The sequence below is a fragment of the Thamnophis elegans genome, chromosome 4 (assembly GCF_009769535.1).
Source record: "Thamnophis elegans isolate rThaEle1 chromosome 4, rThaEle1.pri, whole genome shotgun sequence".
Classification (NCBI taxonomy): domain Eukaryota; kingdom Metazoa; phylum Chordata; class Lepidosauria; order Squamata; family Colubridae; genus Thamnophis; species Thamnophis elegans.
Genome location: NC_045544.1, coordinates 112,688,698 through 112,710,326, shown reverse-complemented (window position 1 = coordinate 112,710,326; position 21,629 = coordinate 112,688,698).

Here is a 21,629-nt window from a genome sequence, read left to right as displayed (position 1 = left end):
TGGCAATTTTGGATTGGATCTCTAAAATAGCAATAGCAATAGCAATAGGTATCCTGGAGCCTGCAGCACCACAAGGACTTTTGTAGGAGGAGAATATTAAAAAAAAAACTCTCAAAGGGTGACAATGACTGTGCAATCCAAACCCTACCCTTTTACGTGTGGGCACCACTACAGATGTTCCCGCAGAAGCACAAGCATAGCACCAATTACCACACTTTAAAGCAACAGCATATGATTGTAGGGGGGAATATAGCAGCCCTGCCTCCTAATTAACTATATTTAGCTTTCACTTCAGCTTTGAAAGTAAAAGCCGAGTTTGGTTCACATGTCATGCTAAGCCACAATTTGGTTAACCATGGCTTGTAGACAAGCCACAATTGGCTGGGTTCTCCTAATACATTATGGACTAAAATGCTGTTTACAAACCTTAATGGCAGCATTCATAGATTGTTTTATACCATAAACAAACCACATTATAGCTTATGGCAATCTGTAAACTTTGCAAAAGGCTGCACTTGCATGACACTCTGTGTATAAAGGATAAAGAAGTTGCTTACTTCTCCATTTGCAGCCAGCTTGTTAACCACCGATGGAAATTCGTCATGTTATTTCAAACCCCAAACAGCCATCACTGTGGCTTTGCAGAAGAGGAATAGAAAAATCAGGCTTGCTATAGATTTCAAAGGCTGATTTCTACAAATTGGCAAAAGATCGCTAGGGTGAATTAACTATATTTTGTGAATCCACCCATTGTAATTTGTAGCCATAGCTTAAGCCTTAATATAATGTGAGCACAATGTGCAGTAGCTATGGCTAAAATAGGACTTGGCACAATGTAAAAATCTTAGCCAATGTATGAATAAATCTCACCGTACAGAATCTTGGTCAAATTATTCCTTCTCACCTTGAATGTGCTGTCAGTTAATACCATAAACTGCAAGGACTTAAGATACCAACCTCTGAAACAGGAGAAGAACAAGAACAGCTGGACACTTTCTTCCCTGCAAATTAATTAAATGAGCCAAGCACAAAAGGAGGCTGGATTCTGCCCTTTAATAATTCCATGCTGCTTGTCATGGCAAGCTTCACCTGCTGAAATTCCCTCTTCTATCCAATTATTAAAGGTGGAGGAGCCCAACCCTCATTTGCATCTGGCCATTATAGCTAAATTGCTTCCATCTGAAATTGAAGAAACTCATAAAGATGCCATGACTGGATATTTCACACCCATCCCATAGTTTTGCCTTTGTTGGAGCTGATGTAGAAATGGTTATCTTAGCAAGAAAAATGACCCATTGTCTTGGCCTTTCCATTGCTTCCAAAGAAGTTCATTCTCCCAGAGGAGGGTAAGACTTGTTTGGAGAAAAATGTTCTTCAGCTATAGAAAAGGTTCTTCTTTTATGTGGTTAGATTCACATCATTTGCACATAGCTGATGAACTGAATGACTATGATAGTGTTATCTTTCTGAAGCAAAATATTGTGTAAGACACAGGTGGATTTGAGAAGCAAATCTGAATGCTTGAATTAGAGATACGTTTGGCTCAAAATTTAAGCTCAGGAAAGTTAGTCCAGCAATAAATGAGTTTATAGTGTGTATAATCAACAAGAAGCAGACATAATAACTGATAGCACATATAATGCTGATCCGTGACTTGAGTAAGTCCCAAGTAACTGTCTTCATAGTAAACTAAAGATTTACAAACTGCAAATAAATTACATTGTGACTTACCATAATGTATGATTGATTACATGAGGCAAAGGTATACTTAACAATGGTTTAGTGAATAAAGTTAGCTGTCTTTATATAACGTGTTAAATCAAAAACAATAGTTTAGTAATGCAATAGCTGACACATCTGACCCAATAGTGCTTTTACTTCACTGATGATAAAATGCAGAAATCACACAAAAGCAGCCTAAGCAAAGAACCAGGATCACCTTCATTGCAAAAATCACCCACTCAATGTCTTCTGTTGGCAAAGGAAAAACCTCCTTGCTCTACATTCTTTATACTAAAGAAATTGATGCTAATCTTCCCACTCTCCACCCATACTTTTTAATAAATATATCTCTGCTCATTTATTCAATGTAATCAAGTTTTGAGAGAATGCTGTGATAGGTTACGAGAGGAAAATCAGTCATAAAAATGTATACAAAAGCATTATAATCCTTTAAAGTCTTCCTTTTGTTCCATTTAAAGTTCTTGTGGATTATCAAAATAACATTCTAGAACAGTGTTTCTCAACCTCGCTGGCTGAGGAATTCTGGGAGTTGAAGTCCAGACATCTTCAAGTTGACAAGGTTGAGAAACACTGTTCTAGAATGTTACCAAATTTGCAGCTATCCCAATAGCTGTGGAAGTTGGGGTGTTAGACTTGGCTCATATTGGCCAATGAGACCCAATCATTAAGTTTTCCAAACTTCCAGCAATGCTGAGCTACTATGGAATGGCTGGTGTGCCAATCACCATCTCTGCATCTAGCATAGCAACAATGTGTAATGGAGTTAGCAGTGTTGCTATTGGAACAAAGGTGTGGGGGGGGGGAGTCCAAGCCTTTTGAAAACACACACACACACAATTTCCCCCAGAGAACTAATTGTTAAACATTTACCAAAACTTTTGGGTAAGTGGAGAACAAGTAATGTGGTTCCTTGTTTGCAGTTGCTCGATTCTTTTTATATTGTGATGGCTTCATTAGATGTATTTATTTATTTAACAACTTTGTATGGCTATCCAACTTGCACTCAGGTGACTCCAAGCGACTTATAACTTTAAAAATCTACAACATAAAAACCATAATCCCCACCCCAATGGCAGCAGTAAATTAAGCAAATGGTTGCTTAATTATTAGCTACTCTTTTCAAGCCAGGTAGTGATCAACTAAGTGAACAGTGAATCATCTAAGTGTTAACCTCCAGTTAATTTAATTCATTCAGGTATAGACAGACAACAATTTATCACTGAAGGATATGCCATAATCCAATGCATTTGCAGTATCCAGGGCACTGAAGCTTTCCTCTTTCCTGGCTTCACACATTGCACTAAGCTTTAAAATAAGAGGGAGTAACCTCTGAGTTGAATGCAGCACCCTCCCCTCCCAATCTATTTTTGCATTCCCAAATTTTCCAGGTTGCATTAAATTTGGCAGCAAAATTCTATGCTGGGGAGGCATCAGATAAAAATTAATGCGAGCCCCCTGAAAGTTGTCAACCTCATCTTTGATAGCTGGATTCACAAAGCGTACAAAGAGGAAGCCAAACAATGCATTATGGGTTAGTGCAATGTTTGCACCAGCCAGTTTCACTTGTAAAATGACTTTAGGAATAAGTTGCTGTTCTTACACAGGGCAAGGGGGTGAGTAACTGAATAGAAAATTGCAGTAGGTCTATGAAATTGTTTCCCCAAACCAAAGTGAGAAGAGTGCCAATTTGGTGTAGTGATGAAGCATCAAGCTAGAAATTAGGACGCTATGAGTTAGACATGAAGCCAGCTGGGTGACCAGTCACTGTGGTTCAACACTAGGAAGCAGGCAATGGCAAGACACTTCCAAAATCTTGCCAAGAAAACTGAAGGGACTTGTCCAGGCAGTCAACACTGACTCAAAGGCACCAAAACAACAAAGCAAAGCAATAACTGGAATCAGGTTTGAGAGAGAAGCTACAAAAACATGACTGCCTACTTTAATCTCTCCACGCCATACACTTTTTTGGGCCAATTGGACATTTGGGCAGGTAGATTCCAGCTTTGCATTAGTTAATGGGTACATCAGGCCAATGAGGTTTCTTAGTTGTGCAGATTAGTCATTGGCTGCTTCTGCTCTTGTCTTAGCCAATAGACTAAGTGGCTTTAAGGTATGCAGGTTTATCTACAACACAGGTGTCAAACTCACCATGTCACGCCATTGTGTTATGTTCCGTGATGTTTTTTCCCCATTCACAGAGCTGGGGAGGGTATGGCCTGCGTGTGACGCATCTGTCCCATGGGCTGCTAGTTTGATATCCCTGACCTACGACCTCCATGATGACCCAAAGAGTCATCCTTCTAAATAGCATTTTACTGGTAGTGCCTCTTTCATCCAGTATTTCTTCTAAATATGTATTTAACATTTAGTTCAAGTTCTGTGGATTTCCATTTTGAATACATCATTTTAATAGCATGTTGTGCTGAAACCCATCTGTAGTGTTAATCTAAGAATGTGTGTAAGCCTTCCCTCCAATTCTGATGTGGCATTTCCCCTTCCCTGGAGGAAAAAGAAATCTTGAAACTATCCTTGAGATGACACTGAAAGAAAGTTCTGCATTAGTTTTACACAACTGTTGCTGTCAAAGTCAAAAAGACCCTCCGTGGGCATGGAGTCAACTTTGAACAAGTTTTGGTTTCTTTTCGCTTTCAAGACAGATGCCTGCTAAGCTTGTTACATTTTCACATGATTGTCTTTTAAAAAGTGGGAGAAGGGTTGGGGGAAGAAAGAAATTTCTTCTATATTTTAAACTTGGCCTGCAGCATCATGTCTTTAATTGAGACAAAATTAATTAAGGAGACAAATGCCATACTGCCATTCTGTACAAGTTCTATCATTTTCAATTCAGTCTGTTGCCAAAATAAAAGACAAGATCTGAATCGACATCTGTGTGGTTCATCTGTTGCTCAAATTTCTCTATTCTTGTGGGAGTAAAGGCTGTGTATCGGGGAGGGGAAGCATGGATTAGGAAGACTGAGCTTGTTTTAACTTAGCCATTTATTTGTAATTATGTCATTATTACCTTCTTATAGACAAATGCAAATGGTGTGAATATAATGGAAAGGGGCTCACTTTGGACCTTCATCTTTTCTGCAAAGCTCATAAAGAGCCCGAATCACAACCACTCCTCCTGCATTGATGTCATCAGCATCCTTGGCTGTTGGATTCTTATGATGTTGCATTAAAACCTGAGCAACACTCACACATCACAAATTGGCAAAATTAAATCACCCCACTAAAATCTCACAAGATTTCACTAACATCTAAAAACTGAACAGCTGCAAAAATTAACCAATTTTCCCAGTTTACACTGAAAATGCACTGATCAGCAAACTAAGCAAACTGGATTTGCATATATGTGCAGTAAATCACACATATGCACAAAAATAGTTAATAGGAACTGCATTTAGAATATTATCTGTGCAACGCTGCCTTATATCTTTACCTGATTGGATTCCTTTTCTTCCATAACTTTACACAGAATTAGGAAAACAATACAGAACTCAGGCAATCAATTAGCTAGTTGATATTCTTCATAAAAGTCAACAGCTAGTATGCTACTTTGATTTTTCCCTCCCATAAAGTGAGGGGAGGACATACTTAACTGTAAATTGTTTCAATTAATTCTTTATTTTCCTCTATCTTTTGCCCCATAATTTTTGCAACCTTATATTATAGATTAACAAGCTAAGGATGATATCCCACACATTTAGAATGCTCAAGACTGCCTGAATCCTTTTCATGTGTAATTTAAGTAAGGAAATTTCTTTTAGTGAGGAAAAATCATTGCATATGCAAACACTGAGTTTGTCCTATGGTTTCCTTTGAATTAGGTCACAGGGGGAAAAGGGGGGGCAGCTCGAAATAATATTTCACTGCTGATCCCAGATAATTATGAGGTTACATAACTCATGAGAACAGACTCTACATTCAAAAAGCTGCCTGTTGCTACTGAAAGCACAAGGGGGCGCTGCCTATATTTTTTTTTCTAGGACTTTCCTTACTGTTGCCAAACCGCTAAAGTTGCCTAATTCGCATACTTTCTAAACTGGGGAGCAACTCAGCAACTACATTAATCAAGAATTTCTTTAAAGCAAACAGGTCCCTTTTTGTAAATCATGCAGTTCTTTCAAGTCTGCACGGCCCAGAGCTTACATGAATGATAAAAGTAGTAGTCAGAATATAAAGCCATTAATTAGCCTAATGAAATCATTAATTAATGTTGGCTGGTTTATAAACATGGAATGTAAAATTAGTGCCTTAGTTTTCTGGGTTTTTTTTTTCCTTTTGAAAAATGTCACAACTCTTGTGTGCTTTGCATCCCATGATCCTATGACTTGCCTCCACCCCTCCAGCTCCTAATATGGTAAGCTAAAACGCAAAAGAGCTAACCCCAAAATGGATTCACATGATCTCAGAAAATTAATGAATTGGCTAATCCAGAGGTGCCAAACTCAATTTCATTGAGGGCCGCAACAGAATTGTGTTGGGGGTTGAGGTGGGCATACCTGGCGCGACGGCCTCCTGCAGCCTTCTACCAGCAAAAATTGAATGGAGGGGATCCTTTTTTGCTGGCAGAGGGCTGCAGGTTTTTGCAGCCAAAAATGGGGTCTGGGAGGACAGTATGCAACACTCCCGAGCTCCATTTTCACTGGCAAAGTGAAGTCTGGTCTGGTCCGGTGCTGTTTCCAGGGTGCCCCGTGAGCCAAATTTAAGCACCCCACAGCCCAGATCCAGCCTGCGAGGCTTGAGTTTGACACCCCTGGACTAGACAATTGTTACATTTGGAGGCAAGCCTTCCATCCAGCCTGAAATAGATAGAAGGACTCTTCTCTTCCTACTATATCATATTACTATGAGGCCAGGGTCAAAACAAAAAACAAACAAACCCACAAAGCAAGTAGGAGATTGTGATTGTTGTTCGCTTTAAAAAAAAAGCCAACAAGGCAATGGGGAAAATGCTAGGTTTGATTTTTCATTTGCATCAGGAGTGAAATTGTCATGTGTCTGTTTTTGCGTTGAATCAAGCTTTACACTTCATGTGCGATAATCTGCTCAGAAGAGGCATTCTGCCTAGTGGCCCAGGACAAAATGGCCATTGAAGGCAAAGAGCGGTGATTGCGGGGGTCACAGCCAATTGAAACAGAGGTATTTGCCGAGGATGAAATGCAGCACAGCTCGCAGATTTCACCGCCTGGCTTGTGCTGGTGGAGGAAAAACAGTACTTTTGGGCAACAGCAAGAAAACACAGGTAGCCGTTGCCTTCCTGGCAGGCTAGAAGAGGGATGAGAATGACATCATTCATTCCTGTCCTCCCAAAACAGTAGCTGGTTCATCCTCACACTAGTGTAAGGAAGTATGGATCAATACAACTCATTGAAAGTTCTCTGAGTAGCTCCTAACTTCATGGGGAAAACCCTATTTAATATCAAGGATGACTGAAACCTTGTGAGCTAAGGATAAAATGAAGGCAATATGACATCGGCATTAGAGAATAAAGAAGCTACCAGAGCATAAATGTACCATAGATAAATGAGGTCCAAATATATTGGGCCTCTATTACCATAATTCTCAACCAACAGGGAGAAGGCGAAAGTTCAGATATATTTTTGTTAGGGGAAATTCCTGGTCATAATTGAAATATGATTAATATAGCTATTAGACATTTTAGCAAAAGAATGCTGAAAAGGCTCTTCTTTCCTAGAGTTTGCCCAGGAAAATGAAATATTGTATGCTGTGTCTCTGAACCACCAGCAGAATCCCTTAGGTGTTCCAGGAACATAGCTAACTAATTGATCTTGCAGCTTGTAGCTGATGCTGTCCAAATGTGACCTTCAAAACAGACAAAAGCGCTAATTCCGGTAATGGTTTCAAGTTTTAACACAAATATTTATAGCAATCCTTATATGTTATGAGTATTGCAGACAAAGTTGGGTGCCTTCAAATCCTGCTGATTTTGATTGGAACGATGTAAGTATTTGCTTGATTCGTCCACTGAATTCAGTGGAGCTTAAATCAGTCACATCAAACAAAAATATCATGCCCAATTCTCATACACTGTAATTGGTACTGTAGTTTTCATAGCAAGGTTTGCTAGAAGTGGTTTGCCTTCTTTCTAAGGCTCAAAGAGAGTGACTAGCCCAGTGGTGACATTCAAATTATTTTACTACCGATTCTGTGAGCGTGGCTTGGTGGGCGTGGCAAGGGAAGGATACTGCAAAATCTCCATTCCCATCCCACTCCAAGGGAAGGATATTGCAAAATCTCCATTCCCACCCCACTCTGAGGCCAGCCAGAGGTGGTGTTTGCCAATTCTCAGAACTACTCAAAATGTCCCGCTCCCACTACCAGTTCTCCAGAACCTGTCAGAACCTGCTGAATTTCACACCTGGACTAGCCCAAGGTCACCCACTTGGCTTTGTGCCTAAGGCAGGACTAGAACTTAACAGTCTCCCAGTTTCTAGCCTGGTGCCTTAACCACTATACCAAATTGGCTCAATCTGCACATAAGCACAAACATACACATAAGCAGTTCATTATCTGGTTCACAGTCAGCCCAAGGCCCTGGCTTTGCTGTTATAACTGAACTGTTTTGTCTCCTTGTATTATTGGTATAAAAGAAAAAGATATGGCCCCAGGCTGATTGTGGAGCAGATAATGAACGGATTATGTGCATGTTCCAAATAAAGCTAAATTGGAAGTAGAAAGCCAATGACTTTCCATGATATGATCATCATTTTTCAAGGAGAACATCAGGAATTGCTTTGAGATCCTGAACTTTATTCATGGGGAGCCAGAGGGACTGTGAAAAAAAATGAAGTTGCTAAGAATGAATGTGAAATAGAGGCTGCCAAAGATCAAGAAACAGAAGAAAGCAAACTGGATGTCAGAACAAATGGCAGAAATTGCCAAGAATAGGAGACAAGTTAATGCCAAGAAAGTCAAAGATCTCAGGAAGCAACTTCAAGAATTTCAGAGAGCTGTTAGAAAAGACAAACAACTTTACAACATCTGTAAAGACATTGGATGGAAACAGATACAGGAAACAAAGAAAGTCTTTGAAAAGATATCTGAACTCAGGTGGTTTCAACCTCAAATTGGTATGCTGAAGGACACCAGTGGACCGATGCAAAGAAGATCAAACAGTGGGAAGAAGTATATTGAAATACTGTACAGTGGAGATATCAATATTCAAGATAGCTTAAAAGATTTTCTCTACTACAAGTACTTTAATACTCAAAGATGAAGTTAGATCAGCACTTCTTTCATCACCATGTCAGAAAACCTACTGGAATTCATAGAAAATAGCTATAGAAATACATAACAGAAGAAGAACCATTAAAGATTCAAACCAAACTATGCCATCACATGTAAAAAGAGAAACAAATTGGAATAAATAAGTGCCCATTCCAAAACCCAAAAAAAATGAAGACTTTTAATAGACTGCAAATTAATGTATTTATTTGCTAAAATAATGCTAACAATAGTGCAACATAGAGTACAAATGTATGTTAAAAAAGCAATGCCAGATATTAAAACTGACTTTGGAAAAAGCAAGCAAAAAGACACACTATTTCTCATTGATGCAATAATAATAGGGAAAGTCAAGGAGTAACCCAAATAAATCAATATATGTTTAATTGATTATAGAAAGGTTTTTAATTGTATTGACCAAATTAACCTATGGAATATATTTAGGAAAATGGGAATTCCAGAATTGTTTTTCTGCAAAATCTATACAGATGTCAGGAAGCCACACCTGGACAGAACAAAAGGACTGACTCCAAGTCAAAAAAGAAGTGAGACAAAGTTGTACACATTCCCCTTATATTTTCAGCTTAACTTCTGATGTATATTGAAAGAGATGTTGCATTAAAAGAAGATGAATATGGTTTTAAAACTAGAGGGAAGAAATATCAAGAACTTGTATTATGCACTATGCTGATGACATTGAAATTTCTATCAATGAAAGTCAAAGAAACCACTATAAAATGGAAGTAGTATTTCATTAGAATAAACCAAATTAATGAAACAGGTACAACAATCAGCCTCAGAACTGACAATAAAGATATTAAAATAGTAGATAGTTTCAATCTTTTAGGATTGTCTATCAAGTGTAAAGGAATTGGTAGTTTAGAAATATGCCACAACTTGGTAGAACTAACACTTGGTAGAATAGCAGTTAAAATATGGAAAAATATTCAGATATCATGTTTAAAGATCAGAACTATGCAGGCAATACTTTAGTTCTTTCTGCATGCAAGACTCTGACGAAACAGGACAGAAAAAATAATGACTTTGAACTTTGGTACTGACGCCTTCTGAGAAAGCCCTGGATAGCCAAGAAAACACAGAACAAATCTGTCCAGATACAAATGACCAGGCTCAAATTACACATTACGCAAACTTCTCTCAAGAGAAGTTCATAATGCTGGAAAAACTGAAAAAAGATGATAACTACCAGCAAAATAAATGGATTTTTTGATTAGAAAATTGTTTGGGGACCAGAGCCTATGTATGTACATATCCATTATATATCTATGTATCTATGTATGTTTGTATCTGTCTGTGTGCGTGTATGTTCATGTGTATGCATATGCATATTATATGAATATTCTCCTTGAGGATCTGATGTTATATGTAACTTTTGTAATATATTGATTTGCTTTCTTTTTATTGAATTGTTTTTTTACCTAATTTTAGGAGATTGGGATGTATGCCACTCAGAGTCATTTGGAACTGAAGCAGGCTAAGACATCATTGGGGGTGGGCAATTTTTCTTTGTTTATTGTTCTTTATTTTTTACACTGAAAGCTGCCGGGAGTTTTTTGGAATTGTCTGGTTTCTAAATTCAATTAATTAATTAAATAAACCATTGGACAAAGTGGGTTAAATTTTTCAATCCATTTTGAAGTGTTCTGGACTGATATAATGGAAAATAAATTGCTAATCTTACCAGAAAGACAGATGGATGTATTCGTTTAGATACCAAGTTAAAAATCAGGGTACTGTGAGTTCTAGTCCTGCCTTGGACCACAAAGCCAGCTGAGTGATCTTGGACCAGTCACACACTCTCGGCCCTATGAAGGAGGCAATGGAAAACAACTTCAGTGAGTTTTACTCCCACCTTAGGCATGAAACTCTCTCTAAGCCCATGATGTCAACCTCAGGCAACAAGCCGGTTGTCCAATATTTGTAGCAATCAATGGTTCAATATCCAATTGATGCAAAATGTGGACTCTGCAGTTGTGAGGAAAAGCTGGGCAGAAAAAGAAATATGTGGCTTTAATTCAAGTGTGTTCTGCTCTATTCTGGGTTGTTATCAGAGGTGGTATTCAGCAAGTTCTGACCAGTTCTGGAGAACCGGTAGTGGAAATTTTGAGTAGTTCGAAGAAGTGGTAAATACCACCTTTGACTGGCCCCACCCCCATCTATTCTCTGCCTCCTGAGTCCCAGCTGATCGGAAGGGAATGGGGATTTTGCAGTAGCCTTCCCCTGGAGTGGGGAGAGAATGGAGATTTTACAGTAACCTTCCCCTGCCATGCCCACCAAGCCATGCCCACCAAGCCACACCAACCAAGCCACACCCATAGAACTGGTAGTAAAAACATTTGAACTCCACCCCTGGTTGCTATAAGAAAACCTAACCATTAGCCTTTCTCAGCTTAGGGCCAGATGTGGTTTTTGAATGGAGTACTGAGTGCTGCATTCAAAATAGTATTTGAGTGAGCCTGATTTAAAAACAAATTGTTATTTTAACTATATGTATTTAAAATTAATTAAAAGTGATTATTCTCTACTTCTGTGTTTCATTGTTTTTTCCTTCTATCACATTAAAACATTTGGAAGTCTTGAATGCCGTATTCAGAATCTGGAGGCTCCAATTTATGTAATTCTTCACTAAGCCATAATGCAGCTTGTCAGAGACTTAAGATGGCAGTTGCAGCTGTGTGATCAAAGCCATCTCCGATTCAGAATAACTACTTTTTCCACGTGTTGCAACTTATGGGGAAAAAAGGGGTGGGTTTTGACTATGCAAGCACATTTGCTACCTTGAATTTTTTAAACCTCCTCCTGCACACCCCCATATAGTTTATTTAACTTTAGCACGTTGTGTGAGCACCACTAATTGGGTATTATTCAATAAACCATGGTTAGGGCACACCTAAATGTGAAGTAAAAAAAAACAACCCAGTCACTCTAAAGCCAGTATCAAGACTGCTCGGAATATTATAAAGCACTTTTCATACACAGGTATTCAGGATTTAGACATGTTCAGTTTTGAAACATGTAAATGAATTGGATTTTATAGAATATGGTGGCATAAAAAGTAAGTATAATAAGGATTTTTATGCTATTTCAAAGCCTCAGAGAAACTTGGAGAAAATGAGAATTTGCAGGGGAGCTGGAAAATGTCTTAGCCTGGTGTAGCAGAAAACAGCACATACTCCAGCTTAGAAACTGCAGCCAGGTCCACAAATCACATTAAGCCGTAATGTGGTTTGGGTTCTATGAACCCAACTATTGTGGTTTGGAAACCAGGATTTACAGTTGAGCTTTTGCATGACCTTAATTAAAATATGTTTGTCTGTATAATGCTGGAAGATTATTTGCTGTTTTGGGGGGTGGGAATGGGCAACAAAATGCCATTATTTCCATTTTGATGTATTTGCTCATTTTAAATTCTGCCTTTCCTAATATTTTGCCAAGTTCCATCGAGGGAGAAGTGAGTGGGAGAAGTGAATGGAGCCAAGAGATAAGGAAGTCTTCCCAAAAACTCCAGCTGTGTATAGAAATAGTTTGGATTATAACTTTTTTTCATTTTTCTTTTCTTTTGCAGAGGCCACCTGTGTGTTTTTAACCCTGCTAGCAAGCAAAGATCTTCTATCCTGGCATAAGGACAGTTAAAGGAGAAAGCTTGCCTGTTTTATTTTGGTACATCTGATTACTAATAATGGCTCGGGAATAATTCCTGGAAAAAAAGTGTAGCGCTAATTTTTTTTCTGCTTGGAGTTTTGTTCCTTTAGTTCAAGGGTAGGGAACCATGGCCCTTTTTATGACTTGTGGACTTCAACACCCAGAATTCCCTGAGCCAGCCATGCCAATTCTGGGAATTGAAGCCCACAAGTCATAAATAGGCCTTGGTTCCCATTCCTGGTTTAGTTCCTAGGCAAAGAAGATCCCTCACCCCAAATCATGGAAAGTTCCCTCTTACGATATTGTTCTGACTTGTAGCAATTTTCAGAATGCTGGACACAATTCTTTCCTTCATCTATTGCTCTAATTTTCTTTAAAACTGTAGGTGTCTGGATTTGGCCCCAGGACTTCCTCTAGATCAGTGTTTCTGAACTTTGGCAATTTAAAGACGTGGGAACTTCAATTCCCAGAGTTCCTCAGCCAGCATAATTCTGGGAATTGTAGTCCATAGGTCTTAACGCTGCTAAGGGTGAAAAATTCTGCTCTGGATGAAGCAGGTGCTTTTAGGAACCAGCCATCCTATTTCTATTTCTGTAGCTGAATGTTCAGAACACCTTTACTGATTACATGTCTGCCTCTCTTGTGACTGTTAAAGACACAAGAATCAGAAGGGAAGGAAGGTGGGTGCGTGCTGTGCTGTGCTGTGCTGTCCTAAAGTGATGTGGAAATATAGCTGATGCCATGGATACATAATGTACCTTTGACAGCATCTTTCTCTGTTTCCAAAGCAGATGCTAACTGGCAATTCAGGCTTTGTCTAGCAGCAGGGGAACAGCCTGAGCAGCCAACACTAATTCCTAATGCTCTTCTTCCTGGGGGAATGTTTCATCTTACTTATTTATTGTTTAACAGTACCTGTAACCCATCTTAGCCCCAAAGGACTATGGTACACAGGGTGCTAATTGCAATGGTCAATAATTCCAGTAGCAAATGGCAAAGCACGTTGCTTTTGCAACGACCTAATATAGGTCATCCTTGACTTACAACCATTGATTATTTGAAGCTACAACAGCACTGAAAAAATTGACTAATGACCAGTCCTTGTATTAACAATATCCTTACAATCCTATAATCAAAATTTGGGCACTTGGCAACTGGCATGTACCTATAATAGCAATAGCAATAGCACTATACCGCTTCACAGTGCTTTACAGCAGTGGTCTCCCACCTTGGCAATTTTAAGACCTGTGGACAGCTGAGGAACTCTGGGAGTTGAAGTCCACAGGTCTTAAAGTTGCCAACCTTGGAGGCCACTGCTTTACAGCCTTCTCTAAGGTTTACAGAGTCAGCATATTGTTCCCAAAAATCTGGGTCTTCATTTTACTAACCTCAAAAGGATGGAAGGCTGAGTTCAGCTAATCTATAAAGGTTGAAGCATCCCAAGATCCTGTGATTCCCACCCAGCTTCCAAGAAGCCAAGTCAATGGGGAAAAGTGATTCTCTTAATGACCACACAGTTCACTTAAAAACTGTGGTGAGTTGTTTAACAACCTTGACAAAAAAGTTGCATTTTAGGCACCTCTCAACAACCCCCTTGCTTAGCAATGGAAACTCTGATCCAAATTGTGGTTGTCAGCTGACAACTATACTGCTTGGGCCTTTCTGCCAATCGTCTAGATTTCATTGTAGCAATCCTTTGCTGGCAGTAGTATCCCCTAGTATACTGGGCAAATCTTTTTTCTGTGATCAATATCTGCTCTCTCCAAGATTTAATTGTTCCCAAGTGACCGTGTAGAGTCCCCAAAATGGTTAGCTTGAGTCCCTGCCAGTTTTCGTTTTGTTTCCTAAGAACCAACATTCAAGTGGTGCTTCAGGACTCCTTCTTTCTTCCTTAAGATTCATCCTTGAAATATAGAAGTGGGGAAGATTATTTTCTTGAATGCACACTTTGTTTTTCATCAGCCTCTGGTTTTTTTCCCCCCAGTTGTGGGATTTGATAACAACTCAGATCAGAAAGAACCATTTTTGGTATGGCTTTTGCTCAAATTACTTGCAATAATAAATGAATGTTTGCATGTAAATGCAGGGAGTGTTTTATTCTAAAAAATGCAAGTAGAATCTATGATCAGGAAAGCTACTTAGAGGTAGCACAAATAGAAATCTCATAGAAGAGGATATGTAAGTGCTGAATGTCTCAGAAAAATGGTTCATCTGAATCTCTTGTTTCCTTTGGAAGGAAATGGCCCATTGATGACAATGGGGGATCGAGCACAAACCAAATACCAGCTCCAGGAGGAGACGTTAATGCCTCAGGGTGTTAAAAAGCACTTATATATCTATCAACTCTGTTAGGCCTCATCAGAGCCATATAGAGCTGCCAGCAAGCCTAAGAAAGCCATCTTGCTCCTTCTGCCGTTCCTATTTATTTTAGTTATCTTTTTATTATTATTATTATGACTGGTCAGTATTATTTTACCTTACTTGTCTATTTAAAAGAATGATTGGATCTTCAGGTAAAGTTATTTGCTGTTGTACAGAAATAACTTATCATTTAGTTTGTTAGCCTGTCTATAGAGAAATTGAATGGAACCCATGTAAGAAGCTTATGAAGATTTTGAATGATAAATGTTCCAATAGTAGCTATAACAATTTTATTAACTGAATAAGTTAATTATAATTCACTATAATATAATAAATGAATTGTAATGTAATTTAATACATTCTTTTTTCTTCCTCCAGCTTTGGTTCTGAATACGCAAACACTAAGATGCAAGAATACTATGCAATTTGTATATGCATGCTTTTTAATAATTCTATAAACATAACTCCAATTGTATAGATTTTATAGCATCCTGTAATCAGGTCCCCACTTTTCTTTGTGCGACAAGGTGATCTCAAGAGCATGTGTGTTGTTAGGGAATGCTACTATTTTTGTTTTTCTTAAGATTAAATTTCCATCTACTTTGCAGTTTGACTGGTAAAACTTTCTTTGGTTTTTGGATAGGGTTGTCACTTTATCATCCTATGAAATATAGGAAGTTGACTTATTCTGGGTCAGCCATTGATCCATCCTCTTTGATTGACCGCTAGTAGATTTCTGGATTTTGGCAGAGATATTTTTAGTATCTCTGTATAAAACCTTTTAAATTAGACATGCCAAGGACTGAATCTATGACTTTCAACATTTCAAAAATGCACTGAAATAGGAAGTTTCTCGTGTTATGACAGTGGCCTAACACCATGCAAATTAGCTGAACTTCAAGAAGTAAAAATAAGTTTAGATTGCACTTTAACCTTTAACAAAAAGGTTGAAGATGGCAGATCACATTTTTCACAGCATGGTGGGAAGTTGCTAGTGCTTACAACTAAAGCTACTATTAAGAATCCAGGAACAGAGCTACCCCAGTGTTTCTTAGACATTGGCAAATTTAAGATTGATGAACTTCAACTCTCTGAATTCCTCAGCCAGGTGAGGAATTCTAGGAGTTGGAAGTCCATCCCTCATAAGTTTCCAAGGCTACGAAACACTGGGCTAGAGGCAACTTCATTTATAAGCCAAATTGCTGAGAGTCTTTGGGTACTTATTTTGGAGTAACTGAAGAAAATATTATTACCAACATAAGATAACGTGGATGCTAATTCATACTTATAAGATATACTCTCCTTACATTTTGTTGCATGTGAGAAGCCCAGAAGAAGCTGGATCATTATTCTGAAGATTTCCAAGAAGAGTCTATAAAAGGATATATTTGATATCCCTGTCTTCCTCAAATTTAATTAGTTTCATGAACATGATCTCTAACTAGGGAGATACAGTATTATTATTATTTCATTATATATGACTTACAATATATTTTTGCCACAGAGGGCAGTCACACAACAAGTGAAACCAAAGCTAAACCACATTACTAGCTAGATTAATACACTGTATTAAATTCTAATGTAGGTTATTTGATTCTGAAGTAGCATATGGTATGAACTTAGCAAATCATATATTTGATTAAATAAACATCTGGCTAAGGAAATATACTACAGATTAGATTTTACATAGGCTAGCAATGAAGATCATGGAAAAGATATTCAGATGCTGTGATTATACCCAAAAGATGAGAATCATCCATGCAACTGATATTCTATAGAAGCAAAAGATGGATTTTGAAGAAGCAGACAAGAAATATTGATGCTCTTAAACTTTGGTGATGGAGAAGATTCCTGACAATACCCTGGATAGCCAAGAAATCAAACAAATGCATTTGGAACAAAAGCCAGAGTTCTCTTTCAAGGTACAAATGATGGCTCAAATCATAATTTTGTACACTTGAACACAGGTGAAGACCTGAATTCCTTGCAATGTGTATAATGCTAGGAAAGGCAGAAAGAGGACAACCAAAAGCAAAGAGGATGGTAATTATAAAGGTGATGGATACACTTTTGGAAGATCCGAAGGGTCAGGTTGGGGCAGATCATCTTGTAGAAGGTGGTTACTAAGAGTCGACACTGACAATGGTTTATCAAATTATTAAACAAGCTATTACCTATAGCACTTCCATATGAGGGTTCTTCACCAGGCTGAAAGGAACTTCAGAGCTACACATTCCTATAATAACAGTAGGGTTGAAAAGATAAGGCATAATGTTTCTGGTTTGGTTGCCATGTAATTAAAATGGCAGCAAAGCTAATTTGATGTGTGTGTGTGTGAGATTCTGGGACTCCTTTATCCCCTTAAGAAACCTCATCCTTTTTCAGGCCCTGTAATCTTGAAAGGCTTTGTAGTTCTACTTTCCTAGCCCCAACAAAAAGGAGCAAGTGTGAAATTGATAAGTTTTTCTGAGCTTTCTCTTTTTTTTGGCATTGGACTGACTGAGAGGGAAACAGTGTCATGATTTCCCCCCATTTTAAATATTAAATAGAAATCATTGGGAGATTTGATTCTCACCCTGCAATTCTAGAAGAGGAATAGACGGTACATCTATTCATTATGAATTAGACATTGCAGGAATGATAGACAATCATTGCCTATACCTCTTGCAAGTAAAAAGGGTGGAATATGAAGAGGAATAGTGGAGCTAGATTATTGAAGTATTCACTCAATGATTTTAACTAAATACAGACAAAACCCCACAAATCTTCTGAATTAAATAAGTAAGCCAGCAGCCACTATATATATATATATATATATATATATATATATATATATATATATATCTCCTTGAAAATGAGGTTATAGGGAAGCTCACACTTACCAAGTCTAAATTCTAAGTCTATTTCTTCCCTAGCACCAAAAAGAAACAAGAAAACAATTTCCCCAGGAGGTGAATCAGTGTTTGAGGAACTTGTTGAGGAGCAAAAATAATTTATTTCCTTTATTTTAAGTGCTGCAACAATAACTAAATAAGTATGAAAATTCCAAATATATGCAAATACCTTGCTTTAAATCAAGCTCTTTCTGAATTCAGTTATTCTGCATAAATCTGCTTGGAGAATCAAAGCCTTGCAAATCCACTCTATAACACATTTATTTGTTCATTTAATTTAGATACCATCATAATCTTTTATGTTCTGTGTGAATTGCTGTCCTTGCTGATGCCCAAAACTGTCACTGTAATTTACTGGATTTTTTCCCCTTTGAATATAATATTGTTATTATGTTGTTTGGGGATATGGGATAATTTTTTGTGGATGTTTTATTATGTTGTATCTTTGCTGTAAGCTTGCACGAGCCTGGAAATATTTGGCAGCATAAAAATTCAATAAATCATCATTATTCTAATTACACTAGGAGAGGGAATAAGATCTTGAACTCAATGGGATTTTGAGTAGCAAAGATAGGCTTCCATTTAGTATTCTTAAAATGTGCATTTGTATTTTAAGAATGGATGTTCTTAAAGAACTTCCATTCTTAAAGAGAGTTGGTGGATAAAAAGAAGTATTTTTAAAATTCTGCTATATTGAATTCTTGGCTTTTAACAAGTCTTCTGGACTTTCATTAGTATTTTTTTATATGATAACTAATGGTAAAAACATTTTTACTTTCTCTGCATAAGCACAAATGACATGTGAGTAGTAGGATAGCTACTCAGTTTCAGGTCATCAGTTTAATAGATTCATTGAATTCCTATTTAAACAATCATATATGTTATTTCAATTGTGAGCTATCTGTGTTTAATTACTCTTATCAGCATCACTACTGTTCCATTGTGGAATGGTGTAACTTGATTTCAGGAAAAAAACACCATTTGAATTAATCACCCAAGAGATTCTATTTTAAAAATGACAAAATACACATGATTTTTAGATATATCTATATGATCTAGTAGAAAAAATGATAAAAATTGTCACTGGGCTATGCTTCTTTTAGAAGGATGAAGACTGGTGGTATAGAACAAGCGTACATCAATGGGTCTTCAACATGCTAGAACAGGGGTGTCAAACTGAATTTAATTGAGGGCCACATCAGGGTTGTGTTTGATCTTGGGGGCTGGGGCTGGGGGTGGCCAACTCAACATCACTTATGTCAGGGGCACCTGGTGCCCCGAGTGATCTGCCAGTGAAAACTGAGCTCAGGAGGGCCGCGTGCAGGAGAAAATCTTAAAAGGATCTGTGTGCCTTGCCAAATTACAAACTGAACATAAGTCAATAGTATGCAGCTGCAAAAATCCCAAATGTACTTATAGTGTACAGCAAAAAATTCAGGATAACAAGATAAAAAGAAATCAAGTGATCTCCAAAATCTAAGCACTATTTGTTCTAGAAATCTTTAAAACAGAAATAATACACTGAAAATCTATAAATATTTACATGCACATCTGATTTTTCTGGGTGTTGGTGGGTCTTGATAAGAGGCAAAGCAAATAATTATGAAATGAATAGTTACAAATGTCTAGAACAGCAATGTTGTTGATATTAGATTCCATAGTATGGACTAGTGTGCCTTGCACTTAATGTTGCCTTCACAAGTTTCAGTAAAGCCTTTGCTTGTTCCTTTGCTCTCTATTTCTACCATCTTTGTTCCATTTTGTGTTGTTTCCTTGTTTTAAATGTTTTTAACAATTTGTAAACTATCCAGAATCACTGGGAGTTGGGCAACATACTATATATATTTAATAAATAATATTACTCTTGATATATATGTAATATTTCCCCTTTGCTTAATATTGCTTTGATTCAGAAAGGTTATGTTTTGTTATATATGGCTACTCGGAATCTTTGGATTTTAAAAATCATTATTGAATTTACTGGTATATACTTCTATTTGCATCAGTATTTTATGTATTTATGTGCATCACGAGGAGCACGTTAACCATATGAACGTCTAGTATATGAAGTACATCTATGAAGTCATTTTATGGTGGATTATGTCTGGTGCAATTTTAGGATTTAATAGCAGTAGACTTATATACCGCTTCATAGGCCTTTCAGGCCTCTCTAAGCGGTTTACAGAGAGTCAGCATATTGCCCCCAACAATCTGGGTCCTCATTTTACCCACCTCGGAAGGATGGAAGGCTGAGTCAACCCTGAGCCGGTGAGATTTGAACCGCTGACCTGCTGATCTAGCAGTAGCCTGCAGTGCTGCATTTAACCACTGCGCCACCTTGGCTCTTACCAAGGTGGCTATTTAAGTGGCTGATAGAGTGGCTTTGAATATTCATTGTGGACAAGTAAGTTTCTGGGTGATTCACTTTTTTGCCAACAGATGGCTTAAGTGGCAAATGTCATGTGAGAGAAATATCATCAACTGGAACTAAACTAGAGTTTTAGACTACTAAAAATTAATCCAAGGTGGAAAATATTTTTGCAATTTTCTTGCAAATTTGTGACAAGATAAATTATATGGATGATTTGAATGGGTTTCTCCAAAAAATTCTCAAGATCACAACTTTCCTTTAGCAATATAAAGGAAAGGAAAGTATTCTTTTGAAATTTTTTGCAGACTAAGGAGAGAGGAATTGAAGGCAGGATTCACCCCTCAGCAACTTACAATTGAGTAAGCTCAAGAAGACTACGCTTGAGCCATAAGTGTTTCTCCTAAGTTCTCTTCTGCTTTGAAAATATTTTTGAAGAATTTATTAATGACGACGACAGAACAAATGAAGAATTTTCTCTGGCCTCTATTAGAAATATTCAACAAAATGGTTGACTTATCAAGATTGCAAAGGAACCTCATATGGTCCACAGATGATTAGGCATCAGATATGCCAATCAAAGGATGACAATACTGGGCATCTCTTCCCAAGTCATTTTCAACCAATAGAAACGAACTGATAGAAAAGACTTTGAGAGATGTAGGTGGAAAAGCAGGTCTGAGAGAGACTCTGGCATGAGGTATCAAGGTACTCTCTGTCTTGAAGATAGGATTAGGAATTATTTTAATTTCAGGCTATGCTAATATGCATAAGCTATACGTACTTTGTAGCAGTAAGCACCTGCTTAAAACCTATTTTTAATTATCATATAGCAAAACTCAATGTGCTCCTTAGTTTCTAGGAAGACAATAGACTTTCTGCTTGCCCTTCACTATTACGGGCCACCTAGTTCACAAAGTAATCACTTACCTCAGCCTGTCAAAAATTCTCTCATTTGTGTTTTCTTTTTTTACATCCTAAGGCCTTCTAAATGGATGATCCACAGTGCTTCATTTCAATCTAGTGACAACCCAGCTCCAATTGGCTAGATTATCTGATATGCCCCCTCTTCATTGACTGGTTGTTGCCCTGAATGGCCATTTCACCTTGGACTACCTTGTTATTATGGTTTCTCATGATTGGTAGCTGCATTTTTAATAAACTTGTGGTTGATTCAACAATGCCAATTAACCCAATGAGCTTTCTTTGCCTTATGTTTTTGACTGCCTTTAGAAACTTATTCCCCTGCACACAGTACTCTGAGTTTCCTTTCTCTTTTTTCCCTTCAATCTTGCTACATAGGCTTGGAATGAAGTTACAATATTTAACTGAATGCTACTGTGCTT